This window comes from Triticum urartu, chromosome 6A (assembly GCF_056163025.1).
Source record: "Triticum urartu cultivar PI428250 chromosome 6A, HENAU_Tu73, whole genome shotgun sequence".
In the NCBI taxonomy this organism is placed as follows: domain Eukaryota; kingdom Viridiplantae; phylum Streptophyta; class Magnoliopsida; order Poales; family Poaceae; genus Triticum; species Triticum urartu.
The window spans coordinates 155,804,272-155,827,280 of NC_141878.1; the positions used below are offsets into that span (position 1 = coordinate 155,804,272).

Here is a 23,009-nt window from a genome sequence, read left to right on the forward strand (position 1 = left end):
TTCTCGGTCCCTCGGTTAACCGTTGGAGCATCAAACGAAGTCCAAATGGTACGAAACTTGACAGGCGGTCTACCGGTAGTAAACCAAGGTCGCTTGGCAAGTCTCGGTCCAATCCGGAAATGTTTAACCCCCACATATGAGAAGAAGGTAGAAATGACCACCGGAGGAGAACGGAGCACCGGAATGCAAAACGGACAACGGGGAAAATGCTCGGATGCATGAGACGAACATGTATGCAAATGAAATACACATGATGACATGATATGCAATGCATGACACGCAAGCAATGACAAGACAACAACAGCGAATAACTAGAGGACACCTGACACATCGGTCACGGGACGTTACAAAAAACACGGTCTTCAAATAAATCAATGCTACCTCTTGGTGGAGATAGCACCCCGATTGTACATGCACGAGAACCAGCCCTACCACACATAACCCAAACTCTCGCAGATTGTACCCCTACTGCGATGGACAGAGAACCAGCTTCACCCAATCTAACCCCAACCCCAGCAGATAGTAACCTGAAGAACAATTGTTCTAATTTAAGATTATATTGCTACCATCTATACCTACTAATAAAGCAAGGTGCGTTTCACTAAATATTTAATCCATTCACCCATAATATTATTGTTGACGATGTTCTGACGTGGTACTAAATTTTACGTTGGGAAGATTATTCTTCTCTCTAATAATAATTAACCACATTGTTTCTGGTCGTACGTCGTCGGCGCTTTTGCAGAAAAATCACTTCATTTTTTAGAAATTAACCCGCAGTCCTCCTAATATGTCAAACTGAACCGGTACGGGCAATGGAAAAGAAAAAAAACACGCTTACCTCCCCCGTCTCCACCTCCAGCGCGCCGCCGCAGTCGGCCCTCGCCCCTCCACCGCGCGCCGCCACCGCCCCTCCGCCGTGCGCCGCCTCAACCCCTGCGGCTTTCCACCACCGGCGACACTGACGCCGGCGCCGCACCTTCCCCCAACTCCTTTCTCTCCTCCTCCTTCGCCGTCACCACTCTTCATCAGCCGGCAGACTCCGTCGAAATGGCCAGGCGGCGCTGGAGTTCACCGGAACGGGTAGGGGGCTGGCGGGCGGCACGAGGAAGATGGCGGATCAAGGCGCGACGTCGAGGGTTCAGGCGGCTGGTGCGGCAGCTTGCTCCGATGGCGGCGGTGTCCTGCTCATCCAGAGAAAGAGAGAGACATGGCGTGAGGGAGAGAGGAAAGAGAGGAAGAAATGAGAAGGAGAAGGGGCGCGGGGTGAGGGAGGCAGTCGCCGGCGGTGGCGCCGCTCTGACGCGGCATCTTTCTTCCCGTACGTCCCTACTGCTGCTCCTCTAACTCCATCTCTGTGCTGTCGATTCTCTGTCCGCTGCTACCTCTCCTCTCTCCTCCTTGCTGCCTGTGGCTGTCCCATCTCTCCTAGCACTGCTGCTGCACTTCTTCTGAAGCTCTTCTCAAACCCGTTGATGCAGTTCTTCTCTGAGCTCCAAACTGTTGCTGCTTCTCTCTCTCTCCCTCTCTTAATTTTTCTGTAATTTTGTGAACCATTGTTGTGCGATTATATGATTTGTGGTATTTGCTTGAGTGAACCTGTAAGGTTTGTACGTTCTGGAAAGTGCTAGCACCTACATATTATCCATTTTTTTCTAAATGTCATGAGGCATGAACCACAAATTTTCTCAAGAACGACCCTTGGTATATATAAGGCATGCATACAATTTTAATAACACTCTTTTCACTCTCATTTATCTATTGGCATAGAGCATTGTATAATATAGAAGAGTCATTCAAACATAGCTCTTTGAATATCGGACAAAATATTGGTTGCCTGATTTATTTATAAGAAGATTCTTCTATGTATTTAGTTACATGATTTTAATTTGATCGTCTTCTTACAACTTTTTTTGCTGAGTATGATATTTCCTTAGGTTCACTTTGACCTTCACTGCTCTTGTGTAAGAGCTTAAGTAAATTGATGTTGTATCATCAGAATCTGTAGCCTTGGACAGTTTTTTTGTCTGTACATACACTTTAATTTCTTGCTCGCACTGAAATCCCTCTTTGTCACAGGATGAATCAGAAACTGAAGATGATGATCCCATGGACACAGAAGAAGCTTCCTCTGTCCTCATCGCTGCACTGCAGTCTTCCAGCCAAGTTCTGATGAACTTTTAAATCCAGTTTAGAGAATTGCTCATGACTTGACAGAAATCATTCTTATGAGCACATCGTTTGATTCTATTACTAGGTCCGTCAACATCAACTACCATGTGGAAGTAGAACTATTGTTTTCTGTCAGTTAAGACAGTCGGGAACTTGGTGTTATCATTCCTGGCTATTGTATTAGGATACTAGCAGCACTTACATGCAGATATGCTTGTGATTCTAATGATAGTACACTAGGTGATTGATGTGTGGGTCGCTCAAGTCCTGTGGGGTGCTGGGCTAAAGGTGTTCCAAGTACATGTACCATAAACTGGAATTGAAATTATTCTCCGCATGCACAAGTAAAACCTATGCAAAGTGAACAATCTCACAGTTGCAGCTTATATTTAGTACTTTTTAATTACAACTTTCGGTTTCAAAGCATTTTCTTTCTCTAATTCTGCAACTTTATAAACTGCAACTCAGTTTTGCTCACAAATGTTCTGCTCCTCATAAAACTAATTTTGTACTAACTGATTTACGTATTTCCATTATAGTTTATTAATTACCATGGTCAAGGAATTATCAGCGTTTTTTCTGACTTGGTCAACTTACCCTCGCAGTAATCTTCCATAAAAGATAGAATGAAAGAAAGGGTCTACTTTAGCAGTTGAGATCAAGATGCTACTCCAATCTATATATGAAACCAAATCAGGTGGGCTCGATGACAAAGAGGTAATAAGACATGAACTCTTTCAGTATAAAAAGTTGATGGTCCTAATTAGTTTATAGCTTATTTCTTGATCACTTTAATTTACACGACATCTCCAGGGCTTTTCGTGTTCTGTGGTAATATATTCGATCATAGTCACAGCTTACACAAGATGATTATTTATGTTCCTAATTTATCTTCCTCTATCATGGTGGTAGGGAAACATCGCCGTTAGTTTGCCTAAGATAGAAGGACTTCACATAATTTTGTCAATAGCATTGATCAGGATATCTTTTTTCTTATTCCTTTCTATTTGTAGACAAGGAAGAACCATAGAGAATCTCGATCCTTACACTGTAACAGTACCTGAAGCAGAGCAAACCATTGTCTCAAATTTAATAGTAGATGGAAAGGAATGGTTGTTTTTGTTGCAGATTACTCCAAGAACAAGTGCATTGTCAAGCTAGATGTTCTATATTATCCGTCCATAATCTGGATGCTTGTGTATCCCGCGACTTGGTTCATCCATGAGATATTTGTGTTCAAACACAAGTGTGGGCTGCTTGCAGGGTAGAGCATAATTGGATTTTAAAGCCATTTATAATGTCCTTCAAAACTATAAGTTTGAACAAAGGTACATTAAGTTGTGTCACTCACATGGACAATGTTGCCATCTATAATTCCTTACAAGTCTGAGCTCCATCACGATAATCTGATTAGTGTGTCGCAAGTCTGCTATTTCTAACTGTACAAATTCTGCACTTATTTAGCATTTTACATGATGCGTAGATTTTTCAGAACAGAAATAAGTGAATCCTTATAACCTGATTTTGCTATATTATTTAGTTCGAAGTTACTTTGTAAATCCCAGTTTCTCCAGTATTGTAACTCTGTGTCAAATTAAACTGATATTTCTCTTGTGGACAACTTCAATTTGTAATATCATGATTTTCTTTTTGAGAAACCACTTCAACTAGCCTAGGGCTATGTCTATTAGTCCTCCAGTATTTCTTGGAATGAGATAACACATGTTTCTTCAAGTGTCTACACACTACCTGAAGTAAGTTTCTTATAGAAGTAGTCAAACCTGGATACCAATTTATTGAAACATTATATTTCTTATAGAAGTAGTCAAACAAGGATATCAATTTATTGGAACCATCAAGGAAGAGACACTCCTGGAGGGTCAGAAGTAATGCAATATATTCTCCCTCTTATGCCTATTTGAAATACAGTTGTAGGGTTGTACTTTGCCACTCATATTGCAGTACTCAAATGTACACTACTAGGAAAAGGGCTATAGCTAATATGGACATTAATGGCGCACCACATATGTGGTGCGCCACTGCTATATAGCAGTGGCGCACCATGTGTAGGTACGCCATTAATGTCCATATCACTAATGGCACACCACACCCACGGTGCGCCACTACTAACAATTATTTTCCAAAACTAGTAATGACGCACCAGGGCATAGTGCGCCATTACTAGTTTTAACTAGTAATGGCGCACCACACACTCTGTGCGCCACTACTAACAATCTTTTTTACTTTTTTTTCAAAACTAGTAATGGCGGACCAGTGTATAGTGCGCCATTACAAGTTCAAACTAGTAATGGCGCACCACAACCACGGTTCGCCACTGCAAACAATTTTTTTTAATTTTTTTTTTGCAAAAACTAGTAATGGCACACCACGTAACAGGTGTGCCATTAGTAACCAGGGTTACTAATGGCGCATTGTTAGATGGTGCACCATTACTAACTTTCTTTGCACCCCCCCTCAAGGTGGACCGCCTTTTCAGTTTTAGAAAAAATAAAAGAAAATGATGGAAATGTCAAAAAATAAAAGAAAATAAGTTTCCCATGTGATGTGTGGTCTAATTGTTGGGAAAATTTATAAATATGAATTTCGACTTTATTTGCAAAATCTCTCGGGCATTTAGTAAAATGGGCATAACTTTTGCATACGAACTCGGATTAAAAAGTTTTCTATATGAAAAATCATCTACTCGAAAAGTTACATCCGAATTGAACCGGGGGAACTATGTTCAAGATTTTCAGAATCCCCAAAAACCTAACAGAACGAAAGGTACGGGGCTTTTAAGATCTAGAGGGGCGAAATGAAAAAAAATTCAAACTTACTAGTGGCGCACCATTAGCTAGGTGCGCCACTAGTAACAGAAAAAAAATTGGTTTCGAATTTTTTTTGGATTTTTTTTTCAAAATATGATACATAATATGACCGGGAAGTTTGAAATATTTTTTCAAAATTTCATGACACTCATGAACATGAACAAAGTCCTAGACATCAACAAGGTTTAATAGGATTGATATGATAGATATATCAACAAGTGCCTGTGAAGTGAGCTGGTGCTGAAGTTGGATAGAACTGCGAAGTTAAGCGTGCTCGGGCTGGAGTAGTGTGAGGATGGGTGACCTTTCGGGAAGTTTGAGCACGAAGTGCGATTTGACCCGAGATTAAGCCATAGTGACCCGAGATTAAGAAAAAAGTGAAAAAAAATGAAAATTACTTGAAAATTACTATCTGGGATGCGCCATTAGTATTTGTTACTAATGGCGTGATAATTGCGCCACTAATTAGCCTTTTCCTAGTAGTGGTAGCTGTACGAGCTACGGGCCACTATTGTTTGTCATATGTGATATGGATTGTAGCTTTTAGTAAGGATGATATGTTATACGGAGTATGACAATCTGTTGCCGTGACCTTCCTATTGCCCGTAGAGCCAGAAGAAAAATAGAATAAAAAATTTCATTAGACAAATAATAAAATTGGTGATTGAATATCACATGGCTGTGATTTTATATCTATGTGGGATCTTGACGTAAGAGTACATGCAGAGTATACAAGTGAGGATGGGTGACCTTTCGGGAAGTTTGAGCACGAAGTGCGATTTGACCCGAGATTAAGCCATAGTGACCCGAGATTAAGAAAAAAGTGAAAAAAATGAAAATTACTTGAAAATTACTATCTAGGATGCGCCATTAGTATTTATTACTAATGGCGTGATAATTGCGCCACTAATTAGCCTTTTCCTAGTAGTGGTAGCTGTACGAGCTACGGGCCACTATTGTTTGTCATATGTGATATGGATTGTAGCTTTTAGTAAGGATGATATGTTATACGGAGTATGACAATCTGTTGCCGTGACCTTCCTATTGCCCGTAGAGCCAGAAGAAAAATAGAATAAAAAATTTCATTAGACAAATAATAAAATTGGTGATTGAATATCACATGGCTGTGATTTTATATCTATGTGGGATCTTGACGTAAGAGTACATGCAGAGTATACAAGTGAAAAACATTATTTTTTTATAGGTGTTATTACTAGAGTTTTTTTTAACAGGGAGGGATCCCAAAGCTTTATTATCATCGTAATAACATGATACAACACATATGACATCCAGGCCCTAAAGAAACAAGAAAAATACATAAAAATTCCATGGACTTTTACAAAAAAGGACCTCAAGCTGAGAGACAAAAACATGATCAGGTCCTTGCGTCAGTGTAGGTTGCATCTCACCGCCGTCGGGGACGAGCCACTTGGGGCAACGAGGCTGCTATGGCAGTATGGCTCGAGGCCATACATAACCCCCAAATAGAAGAAACACTGCCTCCTTGTTGGCATAGCCCTAGGAGGAAGAAAGAGGCGCGCAGACAGATCCATTGCCTCAGAAGGTTGCACTTCAGCCTGAAGAGTCACCAGAGCGATGAAGACCGCCCATCGATTGCCAACGACTAGCTTCAGTGAGCGGCGTAGCTTCATAACAATTGCTGGTGAAAATAAGCTCATATCCGATCATATATTATATTTTTGGATGAAGTTAACACCAAAGCTTCTACTGGTAAAAATTAGGGCCAGTTTAGAAGTGAAATCCTAATGAAGTCTTGTTGACCTCAGATATTGGCTTTACAAGAAAAGACTCTTTTTCGCAATAATGGATGAGCAAGAATTTTAGAAACTAATGTTTCATTGTTGTTTCCCGTGGCAACACACGGGCATTTTACTAGTAGTTCAAAAAAGCGCTAGGCGTTAATTGTGTGTTTTTCCACCGCCTTGCGCTTTACTGACCAAAGCACATGCTTATGCGTAGTTATGCATAAATTAATCGTAGTTATGTGCAATGCGTTTCGCCAACGCCTAGAGCCTAGGCGCGCTTAAGCGCTCGCTTAGGCGCGCCTTTTTTTAACTATGATTGCTATCATGCATACTGCTTTGCTCTTGTATCACTGTATTTACTCATACAAACTTATTTTTAAATTGAAGGATCCAATCAAAACTCCAATGGCACAGCAGGTATGTTCACGCATGTTTCTTTAACAGGCTTGCTCTTATCAATAGCTCTGTTGATTTCAATTGCAATTGTGTATACAGTTGACTCCTCATATCATGCACATTACTAGCATCACAACAGAGTCAATAGTGTTGTTGTACATGTAGACCCGTGGTACCCATCTGAAATCTTGTTGTGCCGTGTAGTTTCCCACGCTTTATATTCTTTCACTGTTACTTTGTCTTGAACTGGTATGATTTGAACCGTGTCTCTATTTTGATTTGGCAAGACAATGCAGTGACCATAGGACATAGATATTTGTTTGTTTGATGCTTTTATCATGTACTAGTACTTGGCAATAGAAGACTTGGTAGTTTAATCCTATCCAGCTTACTAATGAACTGGTTCACCGAAATGAGTTTCACATACTAGTACATGCTAAACCTATTATGTGTCTGCTTGTTTCTTCTTTTAGAATGCTGACAGAATATTGGGGAAGAGTGCCTTATTAAGCAATGGTAAAGGAAGTAATGCAGATAAGGTTCAGGATAGTGACACATCCTTGTTGGTCTCCAACAAAGCTGATAAAACAGCTAAGGAAGACTATCTCAAAGACAGTGAGACAACCCCAAAGTCCTGTCTTGGTTTAGTGTTTGAGTTACTGGCCACTACCTCTCGCACAAGCTATTCAAACTCACTGTCTGAATCAGTTCAGTTTCTTGAGTCTCAACTACAAGGTGAAAGACATCGATCAGCTGTGCTGCGACAAGAAGCGGAAGGACTGCGGAAGTCCCTGGAGCATTCAGATGCATACTTTCTGGTGTAACAGCAAGTGTTGGAGGATTTTAGCGCCAAACAAGACAAAGCTAATAAGCTTGCTAAGCTTATTGCCAGCATGGTGGATACCACGTTTCTTGAGCTCTTCTGAAGTTGTTTCAGTTATGCTCTTGTTTTGCTGCCGCGTTTATTTGCACTGGTGGCCAATTTTGACGGCCAGTGTATGTAATATGCTGCTTTGTTCCCTATATTTGCACTGGTGGCGAACTTTGATGCCCGGTGGATGTAATATGTGTAATAGCGGTAATAGGCTAGCGTTAATTGCTTGCTTTTTATTTCCTTATTGTCTTGTTTAGTTGTTTGCTTGTAGTCACTGCAGTTCTTTTTCTGTGCTTTTCTAGAGGCCACAATAACTTATTTTTGGAAACTAGGCCAAAATAATCATGGCAACACACGGACTGTTGTAACCATGGGCCTCCTACGGGCCGTATGATCCATGGGCCTTCTACGGGCCATAGGATCCATTGGCCTTCTATGGGCCGTATGATCCATGGGCCTTTTACGGGCCATAGGATCCATGGGCCTTCTACAGGGCGTATCATCATTTCGTCAATCATGGGCCGTACTATTCGTGGACAATAATGGGTCGTTAATAGGCCGTATTTGATAACTCTATGAAAACAGCCCAACAGGTTTTTTCGACATGAAAATGGCCCAATGTATTAACGGGCCACAAACGGGCCGACTGTAACCACGGGCTGGATTTGGCCCACAAGCAGAAAATGATAGTAATGGGCCGTAAATAGCCGAATGCTGGAAATGAGCCCAAGAATAAATGGGCCCTGAGAAGGCCGAAAGATAACATGGGCCGGAAACGGCCCAACGGAGTAATGGGTCGTTAATGGGTATAAAGTGATACACTGTTCATTACGGGCCAGTTTTACCACGGGCTGTTAAGGGGCCGAGGGTTACTAAGGGCCTCATATGGGCCAAAATACGTCATGGGCCATACATGGGCCGGAAGTTAAAACAGGCTGGAATTATATTAGACGGCCCAGATGATGCTACTGGGCCTAATTCGGATAGGTCGTAAACGGGCCCTGGGATAGCGGGCTGTAAATGGGCTATATGCGAACATGCCGTTAACAGGCTTGCCGTGGGCCGGCCCGCCACCTTTTGACCAAGTCAAGTGGGCCGGCCTTTTCACAGGAATGGGCCTCTGTTGGGCCGTGCCACATGTCGACGTATCATAGGCCCTTTGGGTCCAATGAGTGGATGCCATCTGTCCCAACGTGAGCCGACACATGTTTCTTCCAGCCAATGATGATTTTACACGTGGAAAATCCGCATTGGTCGGGGCTGTTAACGGGTTATCGGATCCAAAACCGGACCCGGTAGCTTAACGGCGTTTCGTTACGGTGGATGCCACGTGTCGGTCACCCTTGACGAAAGCACTTCTGTGACACGCAATTTATCATCATGGAAGTGGACACTTCCGTGATGATAATTTTGGTAATGTCATGGAACACTTCTACGACAGCACAGGTATGACTATCTTGATTCTGTCATAAATTTGTCATGGATGTACATGCATGACAGAAAACATGACCTACTGTGACAAACACGTATCATCACGGAAGTATATTTTTTTGTAGTGTAAAGAACTCATATACTTATTGCAAAATTTTATTAGCCCTCGAAGCAAAGTACTACTACGGATGCCCCTAGGGGGGAGGTTGGTAGGAGTTAACCATCGCGTGTCCCCGACCTCCAGACAAAGGAAGACAATCAATAATAAATCATGCTCCAATTTCATAGCATAATGGGAGACTATACGTGCATGCTTCGGGAATCACAAACCATAATACCAATATCTTACTAAACACGATCATCCACTAGTACCTCCCACATATTCCATCTCTATATCGCAAAACTATTGCAAGGAATCAAACATATCATATTCAATGATCCACAAGACTCTCTAAATAGATATAAGTGAACGATGAGAGTTTAATTCTTTCTACAAAAGACCATGCTTTAACAAATATAAGTGAAGAAAAAGAGCATTCTACAAATAACGGTTTTCCATGTGAAGATAAACACGCAATCCAAACTTCAAATGATATAAGTGAAGCACATGAAAAATTCTATAAAGCCATACTCAAAAGATATAAGTGAAGTGCAATGAGCATTCTATAAATCAACCATGGACTATCTCATACCAGCATGGTGCATAAAAGAAAAAGGAGCAATAAACACAAAAGACGCTATACGATTTACACATATCACATGAACGAAATGAAAAACATACCTATACTTGTTGAAGAAAGATGGGATGCCTTCTAGGTCATCCCCAAGCTTAAACGCTTGAGTTGTCTTGGATATTTACTTGGGGTGCCTTGGGCATCCCCAAGCTTGAACTCTTTGTTGGGGAACATAGCATGCAATTTCAAAAAACTTCCTACGATCACGAAAGATCTATCCATGAGATGCATAGCAATGATAGCGGGGAGAGTGTGTCCATGTACCCTCATAGACCAAAAGCGGAAGCGTTATGTTAACGCGGTTGATGTAGTCGAACGTCTTCGCGATCCAGCCGATCCAAGTACCGAACATACGGCCCCTCCGTGTTCAGCACACGTTCAACACAATGACGTCCCTTGAGTTCTTGATCCAGTAAAGGGTCGAGGGAGAGTTACATCAGCACGGCGGCGTGGTGACAATGTTGATGATGTGATCCGCACAGGGCTTCGCCTAAGCACTATGACAATATGACCAAGGTGGTAAACTGTGGAGGGGGCACCGCACACGGTTGAGGAACAATTGATGTGCCTTTGGGGTGCCCCCTGCCCCTGTATATAAAGGAGGAGGGGAGGAGGCGGACGGCCAAGGGGGCACGCCAAAGGGGGGAGTCCAACTAGGACTCCCAATCCTAGTTGGACTCCCTTTCCTTTTCCAAAGAGGGGAAAGAGGGAAGGGAGAGGAAGAGGAGAAGGAAAGGGGGGCATACCCCCTCCCTAGCCCAATTCGGACTCCCTATAGGGAGGGGGCGCGAATACCCCTTGTGGGCTGCCTCCCCTCTCCCATATGGCCCATGTAGGTGTTGGGTTACGTAGTAATTTCAAAAAAATTCCTACGCACACGCAAGATCATGGTGATGCATAGCAACGAGAGGGGGAGAGTGTGATCTACGTACCCTTGTAGATCGACAACGGAAGCGTTAACTTGGTTGATGTAGTCGTACGTCTCCACGGCCCGACCGATCAAGCACCGAAACTACGGCACCTCCGAGTTCTAGCACACGTTCAGCTCGATGACGATCCCCGGACTCCGATCCAGCAAAGTGTCGGGGAAGAGTTCCGTCAGCATGACGGCGCGGTGACGATCTTGATGCACTACTGCTGCAGGGCTTCGCCTAAGCACCGCTACAATATTATCGAGGACTATGGTGGCAGGGGGCGCCGCACACGACTAAGAATAAGATCACGTGGATCAACTTGTGTGTCTCTATGGTTCCTCTGCCTCAGTATATAAAGGACCAAAGGGGGGAGGCTGGTCGGCCACATAGGGCGCGCCAGGAGAGTCCTACTCCCTCTGGGAGTAGGATTCCCCCCCCCCATCCTAGTTGGAATAGGACTCGCGGAGGGGGGAAAAGAGAGAGAGGGGCCGGCCCCCTCTCCTTGTCCAATTCGGACCAAGGGAGGGGAGGGGCGCGCGGCCCACTATGGGCTGCCTCTTCTCTTTTCCACCAAGGCCCATAAAGGCCCATCTAGCTCCCCGGCGGGTTCTGGTAACCTCCCGGTACTCCGGTAAAATCCCGATTTCACCCGGAACACTTTCGATATCCAAACATAGGCTTCCAATATATCAATCTTTATGTCTCGACCATTTCGAGACTCCTCGTCATGTCCGTGATCACATCCGGGACTCCGAACAACCTTCGGTACATCAAAATGCATAAACTCATAATATAACTGTCATCGTAACCTTAAGCGTGCGGACCCTACGGGTTCGAGAACAATGCAGACATGACTGAGACATGTCTCCGGTCAATAACCAATAGCGGGACCTGGATGCCCATATTGGCTCCTACATATTCTACGAAGATCTTTATTGGTCAGACCGCATAATAACACACGTTGTTCCCTTTGTCATCGGTATGTTACTTGCCCGAGATTCGATCGTCGGTATTCCAATACCTATTTCAATCTCGTTACCGGCAAGTCTCTTTACTCGTTCTGTAATACATCATCCCACAACTAACTCATTAGTTGCAATGCTTGCAAGGCTTTAAGTGATGTGCATTACCGAGAGGGCCCAGAGATACCTCTCCGACAATCGGAGTGACAAATCCTAATCTCGAAATACGCCAACCCAACATTTACCTTTGGAGACACCTGTAGAGCTCCTTTATAATCACCCAGTTACATTGTGACGTTTGGTAGCACACAAAGTGTTCCTCCGGCAAACGGGAGTTGCATAATCTCATAGTCATAGGAACATGTATAAGTCATGAAGAAAGCAATAGCAACATACTAAACGATCGGGTGCTAAGCTAATGGAATGGGTCATGTCAATCAGATCATTCACTTAATGATGTGATCCCGTTAATCAAATAACAACTCATTGTTCATGGTTTGGAAACATAACCATCTTTGATTAACGAGCTAGTCAAGTAGAGGCATACTAGTGACATTTTGTTTGTCTATGTATTCACACATGTATTATGTTTCCGGTTAATACAATTCTAGCATGAATAATAAACATTTATCATGATATAAGGAAATAAATAATAACTTTATTATTGCCTCTAGGGCATATTTCCTTCAGTCTCCCACTTGCACTAGAGTCAATAATCTAGTTCACATCGCTATGTGACTTAACAGCAATAGTTCGCATCACCATGTGATTAACACCCATAGTTCACATCGATATGTGATCAACACCCAAAGGGTTTACTAGAGTCAGTAATCTAGTTCACATCGCTATGTGATTAACACCCAAAGAGTACTAAGGTGTGATCATGTTTTGCTTGTGAGATAATTTTAGTCAACGGGTCTGTCACATTCAGATCCGTAAGTATTTTGCGAATTTCTATGTCAACAATGCTCTGCACGGAGCTACTCTAGCTTATTGCTCCCACTTTCAATATGTATCTAGATCGAGACTTAGAGTCATCCAGATCTGTGTCAAAACTTGCATCGACGTAACTTTTTACGACGAACCTTTTTGTCACCTCCATAATTGAGAAAAATTTCCTTATTCCACTAAGGATAATTTTGACCGCTGTCCACTGATCTACTCTTAGATCACTATTGTACTCCCTTGCTTAACACAGTGTAGGGTATACAATAGATCTGGTACACAGCATGGCATACTTTATAGAACCTATGGCTGAGGCATAGGGAATGACTTTCATTCTATTTCTATCTTCTGCCGTGGTCGGGCTTTGAGTCTTACTCAATTTCACACCTTGCAACACAGGTAAGAACTCTTTCTTTGACTGTTCCATTTTGAACTACTTCAAAATCTTGTCAAGGTATGTACTCATTGAAAAAACTTATCAAGCGTCTTAATCTATCTCTATAGATCTTGATGCTCAATATGTAAGCAACTTTACCGAGGTCTTTCTTTGAAAAATTCCTTTCAAACTCTCCTTTATGCTTTGCAGAATAATTCTACATTATTTCTAATCAACAATATGTCATTCACATATACTTATCAGAAATGTTGTAGTGCTCCCACTCACTTTCTTGTAAATACAGGCTTCACCGCAAGTCTGTATAAAACTATATGCTTTGATCAACTCATCAAAGCGTATATTCCAACTCCGAGATGCTTGCACCAGTCCATAGATGGATCGCTGGAGCTTGCACATTTTGTTAACACCTTTAGGATCGACAAAACCTTCTGGTTGCATCATATACAACTCTTCTTAAATAAATCCATTAAGGAATGTAGTTTTGTTTATCCATTTGCCAGATTTCATAAAATGCGGCAATTGCTAACATGATTCGGACATACTTAAGCATAGATACGAGTGAGAAACTCTCATCGTAGTCAACACTTTGAACTTGTCGAAAACCTTTTGCGACAATTCTAGCTTTGTAGATAGTAACACTACTATCAGCGTCTGTCTTCCTCTTGAAGATCCATTTAATCTCAATGGCTTGCCGATCATTGGGCAAGTCAATCAAAGTCCATACTTTGTTCTCATATATGGATCTCATCTCAGATTTCATGGCTTCAAGCCATTTTGCGGAATCTGGGCTCATCATCGCTTCCTCATAGTTCATAGGTTCGTCATGGTCAAGTAACATGACCTCCAGAACAGGATTACCGTACCACTCTGGTGCGGATCTCACTCTGGTTTACCTACGAGATTCGGTAGTAACTTGATCTGAAGTTACATGATCATCATCATTAGCTTCCTCACTAATTGGTGTAGTAGTCACAGGAACAGATTTCTGTGATGAACCACTTTCCAATAAGGGAGCAGGTACAGTTACCTCATCAATTTCTACTTTCCTCCCGCTCACTTCTTTCGAGAGAAACTCCTTCTCTAGTAAAACTCCGAATTTAGCAACAAAAGTCTTGCCTTCGGATTTGTGATAGAAGGTGTACCCAACAGTCTCCTTTGGGTATCCTATGAAGACATATTTCTCCGATTTGGGTTTGGGCTTATTAGGATGAAACTTTTTCATATAAGCATCACAACCCCAAACTTTAAGAAACGACAACTTTGGTTTCTTGCCAAACCACAGTTCAGATTGTGTCGTCTCAACGGACTTAGATGGTGCCCTATTTAACGTGAATGCAGCTGTCTCTAATGCATAACCCCAAAACAATAGTGGTAGATCGGTAAGAGACATCATAGATCGCACCATATCTAATAAAGTACGGTTATGACATTCAGACACACCATTATGCTGCGGTGTTCCAGGTGGTATGAGTTTGTGAAACTATTCCACATTGTTTTAATTGAAGACCAAACTCGTAACTCAAATATTTGTCTCCGTGATCAGATCGTAGAAACTTTATTTTCTTGTTATGATGATTTTCCACTTCACTCTGAAATTCTTTGAATTTTTCAAATGTTTCAGACTTATGTTTCATCAAGTAGATATACCCATATCTGCTCAAATCATCTGTGAAGTTCAGAAAATAATGATACTTGCCGTGAGCCTTAACACTCATCGGACCGCATACATCAATATGTATTATTTCCAATAAGTCAGTTGCTCGCTCCGCAGAACGGAGTCTTAGTCATCTTGCCCATGAGGCATGGTTCGCAAGCATCAAGTGATTCACAATCAAGTGATTCCAAAATCCCATCAGCATGGAGTTTCTTCATGCGCTTTACACCAATATGACCTAAACGGCAGTGCTACAAATAAGTTGCACTATCATTATTAACTTTGCATCTTTTGGTTTCAATATTATGATTATGTGTATCACTACGATCGAGATCCAATGAACTATTTTCATTGGGTGTGTAACCATATAAGGTTTTATTCATGTAAACAGAACAACAATTTATTCTCTTACTTAAATGAATAACCGTATTACAATAAACATGATCAAATCATATTCATGCTTAACGCAAACACCAAATAACACTTATTCAGGTTCAACACTAATCCCGAAAGTATAGGGAGTGTACGATGATGATCATATCAATCTTGGAACCACTTCCAACACACATCGTCACTTTACCCTTAACTAGTCTTTGTTTATTCTGCAACTCCCGTTTCGAGTTACTAATCTTAGCAACTGAACTAGTATCAAATACTGAGGGGTTGCTATAAACACTAGTAAAGTACACATCAATAGTATGTATATCAAATATACTTATGTTCACTTTGCCATCCTTCTTATCTGCCAATCACTTGGGGTAGTTCCGCTTCCAGTGACCAGTCCCTTTGCAGTAGAAACACTTAGTCTTAGGCTTAGGACCAGACTTGGGCTTCTTCACTTGAGCAGCAACTTGCTTGCCGTTCTTCTTGAAGTTCCCCTTCTTCCCTCTGCCCTTTTCTTGAAACTAGTGGTCTTGTCTACCATCAACACTTGATGTTTTTCTCGATTTCTACCTTCGTCAATTTCCGCATTACGAAGAGCTTGGGAATCGTTTCCGTTATCCCTTGCATATCATAGTTCATCACGAAGTTCTACTAACTTGGTGATGGTGACTAGAGAATTCTGTCAATCACTATCTTATCTGGAAGATTAACTCCCACTTGATTCAAGTGATTGTAGTACTCAGACAATCTGGGCACATGCTCACTAGTTGAGCGATTCTCCTCCATCTTTTAGCTATAGAACTTGTTGGAGACTTCATATCTCTCAACTCGGGTATTTGCTTGAAATATTAACTTCAACTCCTGGAACATCTCATATGCTCCATGACGTTCAAAACATTTTTGAAGTCCCGATTCTAAGCCATTAAGCATGGTGCACTAAACTATCAAGTAGTCATCATATTTAGCTAGCCAAACGTTCATAACGTGTGCATCTGCTCCTGCAACAGGTCCGTCACCTAGTGGTGCATCAAGGACATAATTCTTCTATGCAGCAATGAGGATAAACCTCAGATCACGGATCCAATCCGCGTCATTGCTACTAACATCTTTCAACACAATTTTCTCTAGGAACATATCAAAATAAACACAGGGAAGCAACAACGCGAGCTATTGATCTACAACATAATTTGCAAAATACTACCAGGACTAAGTTCATGATAAATTTAAGTTCAATTAATCATATTACTTAAGAACTCCCACTTAGATAGACATCCCTCTAATCCTCTAAGTGATTACGTGATCCAAATCAACTAAACCATGTCCGATCATCACATGAGATGGAGTAGTTTCATTGGTGAACATCATTATGTTGATCATATCTACTATATGATTCACGCTCGACCTTTCGGTCTCCGTGTTCCGAGGCCATATCTGTATATGCTTGGCTCGTCAAGTATAACCTGAGTATTCCGCATGTGCAACTGTTCTGCACCCGTTGTATTTGAACGTAGAGCCTATCACACCCGATCATCACGTGGTGTCTCAGCACGAAGAACTTTCGCAACGGTGCATATTCAGGGAGAACACTTCTTGATAATTAGTGAGAGATCATCTTATAATGCTACCATCAATCAATGCAAGATAAGATGCATAAAAGATAAACATCATATGCAATCAAAATATGTGACATGATATGGCCATCATCATCTTGCGCCTTTGATCTCCATCTCCAAAGTACTGTCATGATCTCTATCGTCACCGGCATGACACCATGATCTCCATCATCTTGATCTATATCAATGTGTCGTCACACGGTCGTCTCGCCAACTATTGCTCTTGGAACTATTGCTATCGCATAGCGATAAAGTAAAGCAATTATTTGGCGCTTGCATCTTATGCAATAAAGAGACAACCATAAGGCTTTTGCCAGTTGCCGATAACTTTAACAAAACATGATCATCTCATACAACAACTTATATCTCATCACGTTTTGACCATATCACATCACAACATGCCCTGCAAAAACAAGTTAGACGTCCTCTACTTTGTTGTTGCAAGTTTTACGTGGCTGCTACGGGCTTAAGCAAGAACCAATCTTACCTACGCATCAAAACCACAACGATAGTTTGTCAAGTTGGTGTTGTTTTAACCTTCACAAGGACCGGGCGTAGCCACACTTGGTTCAACTAAAGTGGGAGAAACTGTCACCCGCAAGCCACCTATGTGCAAAGCACGTCGGGAGAACCGGTCTCGCGTAAGTGTACGCGTAATGTCGGTCCGGGCCGCTTCATCCAACAATACCGCCGAACCAAAGTATGACATGCTGGTAAGCAGTATGACTTATATCGCCCACAACTCACTTGTGTTCTACTCGTGCATATAACATCAACATATAAAACCTAGGCTCGGATGCCACTGTTGGGTTATGTAGTAATTTCAAAAAATTTCCTACGCACACGCAAGATCATGGTGATGCATAGCAACGAGAGGGGGAGAGTGTGATCTACGTACCCTTGTAGATCGACAATGGAAGCGTTAACTTGGTTGATGTAGTCGTACGTCTCCATGGCCCGACCGATCAAGCACCGAAACTACGGCACCTCCGAGTTCTAGCACACGTTCAGCTCAATGACGATCCCCGAACTCTGATCCAGCAAAGTGTCGGGGAAGAGTTCCGTCAGCACGACGGCGCGGTGACAATCTTGATGCACTACTGCTGCAGGGCTTCGCCTAAGCACCGCTACAATATTATCGAGGACTATGGTGGCAGGGGGCGCCGCACACGGCTAAGAATAAGATCACGTGGATCAACTTGTGTGTCTCTAGGGTGCCTCTGCCTCAGTATATAAAGGACCAAAGGGGGGGAGGCTGGCCGGCCACATAGGGCGCGCCAGGAGAGTCCTAATCCCTCTGGGAGTAGGATTCTCCCCCCCCCCCCAATCCTAGTTGGAATAGGACTCGCGGAGGGGGGAAAAGAGAGAGAGGGGCCGGCCCCCTCTCCTTGTCCAATTCGGACCAAGGGAGGGGAGGGGCGCGCGGCCCACTATGGGCTGCCTCTTCTCTTTTCCACCAAGGCCCATAAAGGCCCATCTAGCTCCCCGGGGGGTTCCGGTAACCTCCCGGTACTCCGGTAAAATCCCGATTTCACCCGGAACACTTCCGATATCCAAACATAGGCTTCCAATATATCAATCTTTATGTCTCGACCATTTCGAGACTCCTCGTCATGTCCGTGATCACATCCGGGACTCCGAACAAGCTTCGGTACATCAAAATGCATAAACTCATAATATAACTGTCATCGTAACCTTAAGCGTGCGGACCCTACGGGTTCGAGAACAATGCAGACATGACCGAGACATGTCTCCGGTCAATAACCAATAGCGGGATCTAGATGCCCATATTGGCTCCTACATATTCTATGAAGATCTTTATCGGTCAGACCGCATAACAACATACGTTGTTCCCTTTGTCATCGGTATGTTACTTGCCCGAGATTCGATCGTCGGTATTCCAATACCTAGTTCAATCTCGTTACCGGCAAGTCTCTTTACTTGTTCTGTAATACATCATCCCGCAACTAAGTCATTAGTTGCAATGCTTGCAAGGCTTTAAGTGATGTGCATTACCGAGAGGGCCCAGAGATACCTCTCCGACAATCGGAGTGACAAATCCTAATCTCGAAATACGCCAACCCAACATTTACCTTTGGAGACACCTGTAGAGCTCCTTTATAATCACCCAGTTACGTTGTGGCGTTTGGTAGCACACAAAGTGTTCCTCCGGCAAACGGGAGTTGCATAATCTCATAGTCATAGGAACATGTATAAGTCATGGAGAAAGCAATAGCAACATACTAAACGATCGGGTGCTAAGCTAATGGAATGGGTCATGTCAATCAGATCATTCACTTAATGATGTGATCCCGTTAATCAAATAACAACTCATTTTTCATGGTTTGGAAACATAACCATCTTTGATTAACGAGCTAGTCAAGTAGAGGCATACTAGTGACACTTTGTTTGTCTATGTATTCACACATGTATTATGATTCCGGTTAATACAATTCTAGCATGAATAATAAACATTTATCATGATATAAGGAAATAAACAATAACTTTATTATTGCCTCTAGGGCATATTTCCTTCAGTAGGCCCAATATTCCCCCGCCGGGGGGGGGGGGGGGTTCCGGTAACCCCTCGGTACTCCGAAAAAATACCCGAATCACTCAGAACCATTCCAATGTCTGAATACATCCTTCGAATATATTTATCTTTACCTCTCGACCATTTTGAGACTCCTCTTCATGTCCGTGATCTCATCCGGGACTCCGAACAAACTTCGGTCACCAGAACACATAACTCATAATACAAATCGTCATCGAACGTTAAAGCGTGCGGACCCTACGGGTTCGAGAACTATGTAGACATGACTGAGACACATCTCCGGTCAATAATCAATAGCAGAACCTAGATGCTCATATTGGCTCCTCCATATTCTACGAAGATCTTTATCGGTCAAACCGCATAACAACATACATTATTCCCTTTGTCATCGGTATATTACTTTCCCGAGATTTGATCGTCGGTATCATCATACCTAGTTTAATCTCGTTATCGGCAAGTCTCTTTACTCGTTCTGTAATGCATCATACTGTAACTAACTCATTAGTCACATTGCTTGCAAGGCTTATAGTGATGTGCATTACTGAGAGGGCCCAAAGATACCTCTCCGATACTCGGAGTGACAAATCCTAATCTTGATCTATGCGAACCCAGCAAACACTTTGAGGACACCTATAGAGCATCTTTATAATGACGCAGTTACGTTGTGACATTTGATAGCACACAAGGTGTTCCTCCGGTATTCGGGAGTTGCATAATCTCATAGTCAAAGGAATATGTATAAGTCATGAAGAAGGCAATAGCAATAAAACTTAACGATCATTATGCTAAGCTAATTCATCACATCATTCTCCTACTGATGTGATCTCGTTCATCAAATGACAACACATGTCTATGGTTAGGAAACTTAACCATCTTTGATTAACGAGCTAGTCTAGTAGAGGCTTACTAGGGACACAGTGTTTTGTCTATGTATCCACACATGTATCAAGTCCGGTTAATAAATTTTAGCATGAATAATAAGCATTTATCATGATATAAGGAAATATAAAATAACAACTTTATTATTGCCTCTAGGGCATATTTCCTTCAGTCTCCCCCTTGCACTAGAGTCAATAATCTAGTTCACATTGCCATGTGATTTAACACCAATAGTTCACATCACCATGTGATTAACACCCAAAGGGTTTACTAGAGTCAGCAATCTAGTTCACATCGCCAAGTGATTAACACCCAAAGAGTACTAAGGTGTGATCATGTTTTGCTTGTGAGAGAAGTTTAGTCAACGGGTCTGCCATATTCAGAGCCGTATGTATTTTGCAAATTTTCTATGTCTACAATGCTCTGCATGGAGCTACTCTAGATAATTGCTCCCACTTTCAATATGTGTCCAGATTGAGACTAAGAGTCAACTGGATTGATGTAAAAGCTTGCATCGATGTAGCACTTTACGACGAACTCTTTATCAACTCCATATCCGAGAAACATTAACTTAGTCATCTTAGCTAACTAAGCATAAGTTTTTACTGCTATCTAGTGATCTACTCCTGGATCACTATGGTACCTGTCGGATCACAGGTTCCGGCAAACCCTTGAGGTTCAAACTCTTGGGTGCGTGCAAAGTTCTTTCCCTCCTTCTGATCTACGCCCTAGCTCGCTAAGGTCTTGCGGACGAACTCGACGCACTCGCAACACAAAGACACAAGGTTTATACTGGTTTGGGCCACTAATGTGGTGTAATACCCTACTCCAGTGCGGTGGTGGTGGATTGCCTCTTGGGCTGATGATGAACAATATAAGGGGAAGAACAGCCTCCTGAGGTTGATGTGTTCTTGTGCCAAGGGTTGGCCTTTTATCAGATCCTATCTCCTTCGATCTCTCTCTTCTAGGTGGTGGCTAGTCCTACTTATACAGGCCCTGGTCCTCTCCCCAAATATTGAGCGGGAAGGGAGCCAACAACGGCGACAAATTTGAAAGGGGACAGCTAGTACAAGCTATCCTGACAAAAGGTGGTCTTCGCCTGCCAAAGGTTCTGGTGGTGACGCCGTCCTAGGCTCCATGGTGACCTCTGTCCTGCCATCCTTCTAGTCTTGGTCTTGTTGCACCGATATGGAAACCTTTGCCTGATGCCTCGGTACTCCGCGCCTGCACTTGCCTCCTTAGCACCAAAGAGGAAACAAGGACGCTGCGTGCGCTGGCGCCCTTCTGGTGTCGATCGTCATGCCTCACGTCACGAGAGCCTCGCGAGGTTCGCCCCGCCTTGATATCTCCGCTCCTCATGAGGCAGCCTGGTGAGGCCGCTCCTGAGGAGGTCTTGCGTCGTCTGCCTCGCAAGGCTTGGCCCCTCGCGAGGGTCTTGAATGCCTTGTTGATGATGATGGGCCGTACAGACCTGCCAGCACAGCCACGCCATGGGCCGACGGCAGGCAAGTCTAGGGACCCTTGTTCCTAGAACGCCAACAGTAGCCCTCGGGTCCAAGGCGCGCTCGGGCTTGTCTTCGAGGCGAAGCCAAAGGATTAAGCGCGGAGCGCCGAGGGCCCCAAAAGCCTACGGCCTTGATTGACACATGGCGGTTGATTGGTTGTGGGCGTCTCCGCTTCCCCACGCTGCCTCGGCAACTGCTCGACTTGACAAGTCCCTACGACATGCAAGGAAAATCATCATTACCTGTGATTGTGGGAGGCGCCGGTTGGCCTTCTTCCACTATAAATGGGGAGGGGGCGGAGCCCCCATCGCCCATCTCTTCTTGGTTCATTTGCTTCTTCCTCCTTGCTCCGCCGCTAACAGCAATGGCGCCGTTGAAGAGGTTCTCCGCCGCGGAGAAGGGCAAGGACCCTTGGGAGGGACCCGGCTCCCCGGCGCCCAAGCGAGGACGTGGCCGTCCCCGCAAGCATGCCGCGACCCCCTCCATGGCCCCCAACTCTCGGGGTGGCGCCGCAGTGCGCGGAAGGAGTCGCTCTGGTCGCGGCAGTCCTGTCGACGAGAGGAGACGCGCCGTGGTTGTGCGACCTCCCCGACCGTGGTTCCATGCATCAGAGCTGCTGCCGGAGTTCGTTGTCTGGTTGGAGGATCCGGTCGGCAGCTGGCTCCAGCTCCCCCGCTTCTTTGCCGACGAGTTGCCGGCCTCTGGTCCAGGCGGGCTCTGGCTGCAGGCAGACGGTTGCTGCAGCCGAGCTTCTTGGGTCGCGGCCGAGGTCTCCGTCACGGGCAACATTGCTCTGGCCTGCGGTTGGCAGATGTTCGCCCGTGCGCGCGACCTGGGCAGGCGGTGCACCCTCCACTTCAAGTTCGATGGCAACGCGACCCTCTTCGTGAGGGTGTTTGGGGAAGACGGCCACCGCGCCGGATGCTGCCCCGAGGTGAACGACGGCGAGGAGGTGCTCGGCCTTGGCGATGGTCGGGAGGAGGAAGAGGACGAACCCACCG

At 43.7% G+C, this 23,009-nt stretch overlaps 1 long non-coding RNA gene across 2 annotated transcripts; it reads left to right on the forward strand.

Moving 5' to 3' along the window:
• Positions 1-830: 830 nt before the first annotated feature.
• Positions 831-4,134, forward strand: LOC125515225 (uncharacterized). 2 transcript variants are annotated; one of them, XR_015609391.1, is made up of 4 exons: positions 831-1,321; positions 2,080-2,257; positions 2,778-2,889; positions 3,085-4,134. It is a non-coding gene; the product is annotated as an uncharacterized LOC125515225 (long non-coding RNA). The 2 variants fall into 2 exon arrangements; XR_015609390.1 differs by having other exon boundaries at positions 2,778-4,134.
• Positions 4,135-23,009: the final 18,875 nt, after the last annotated feature.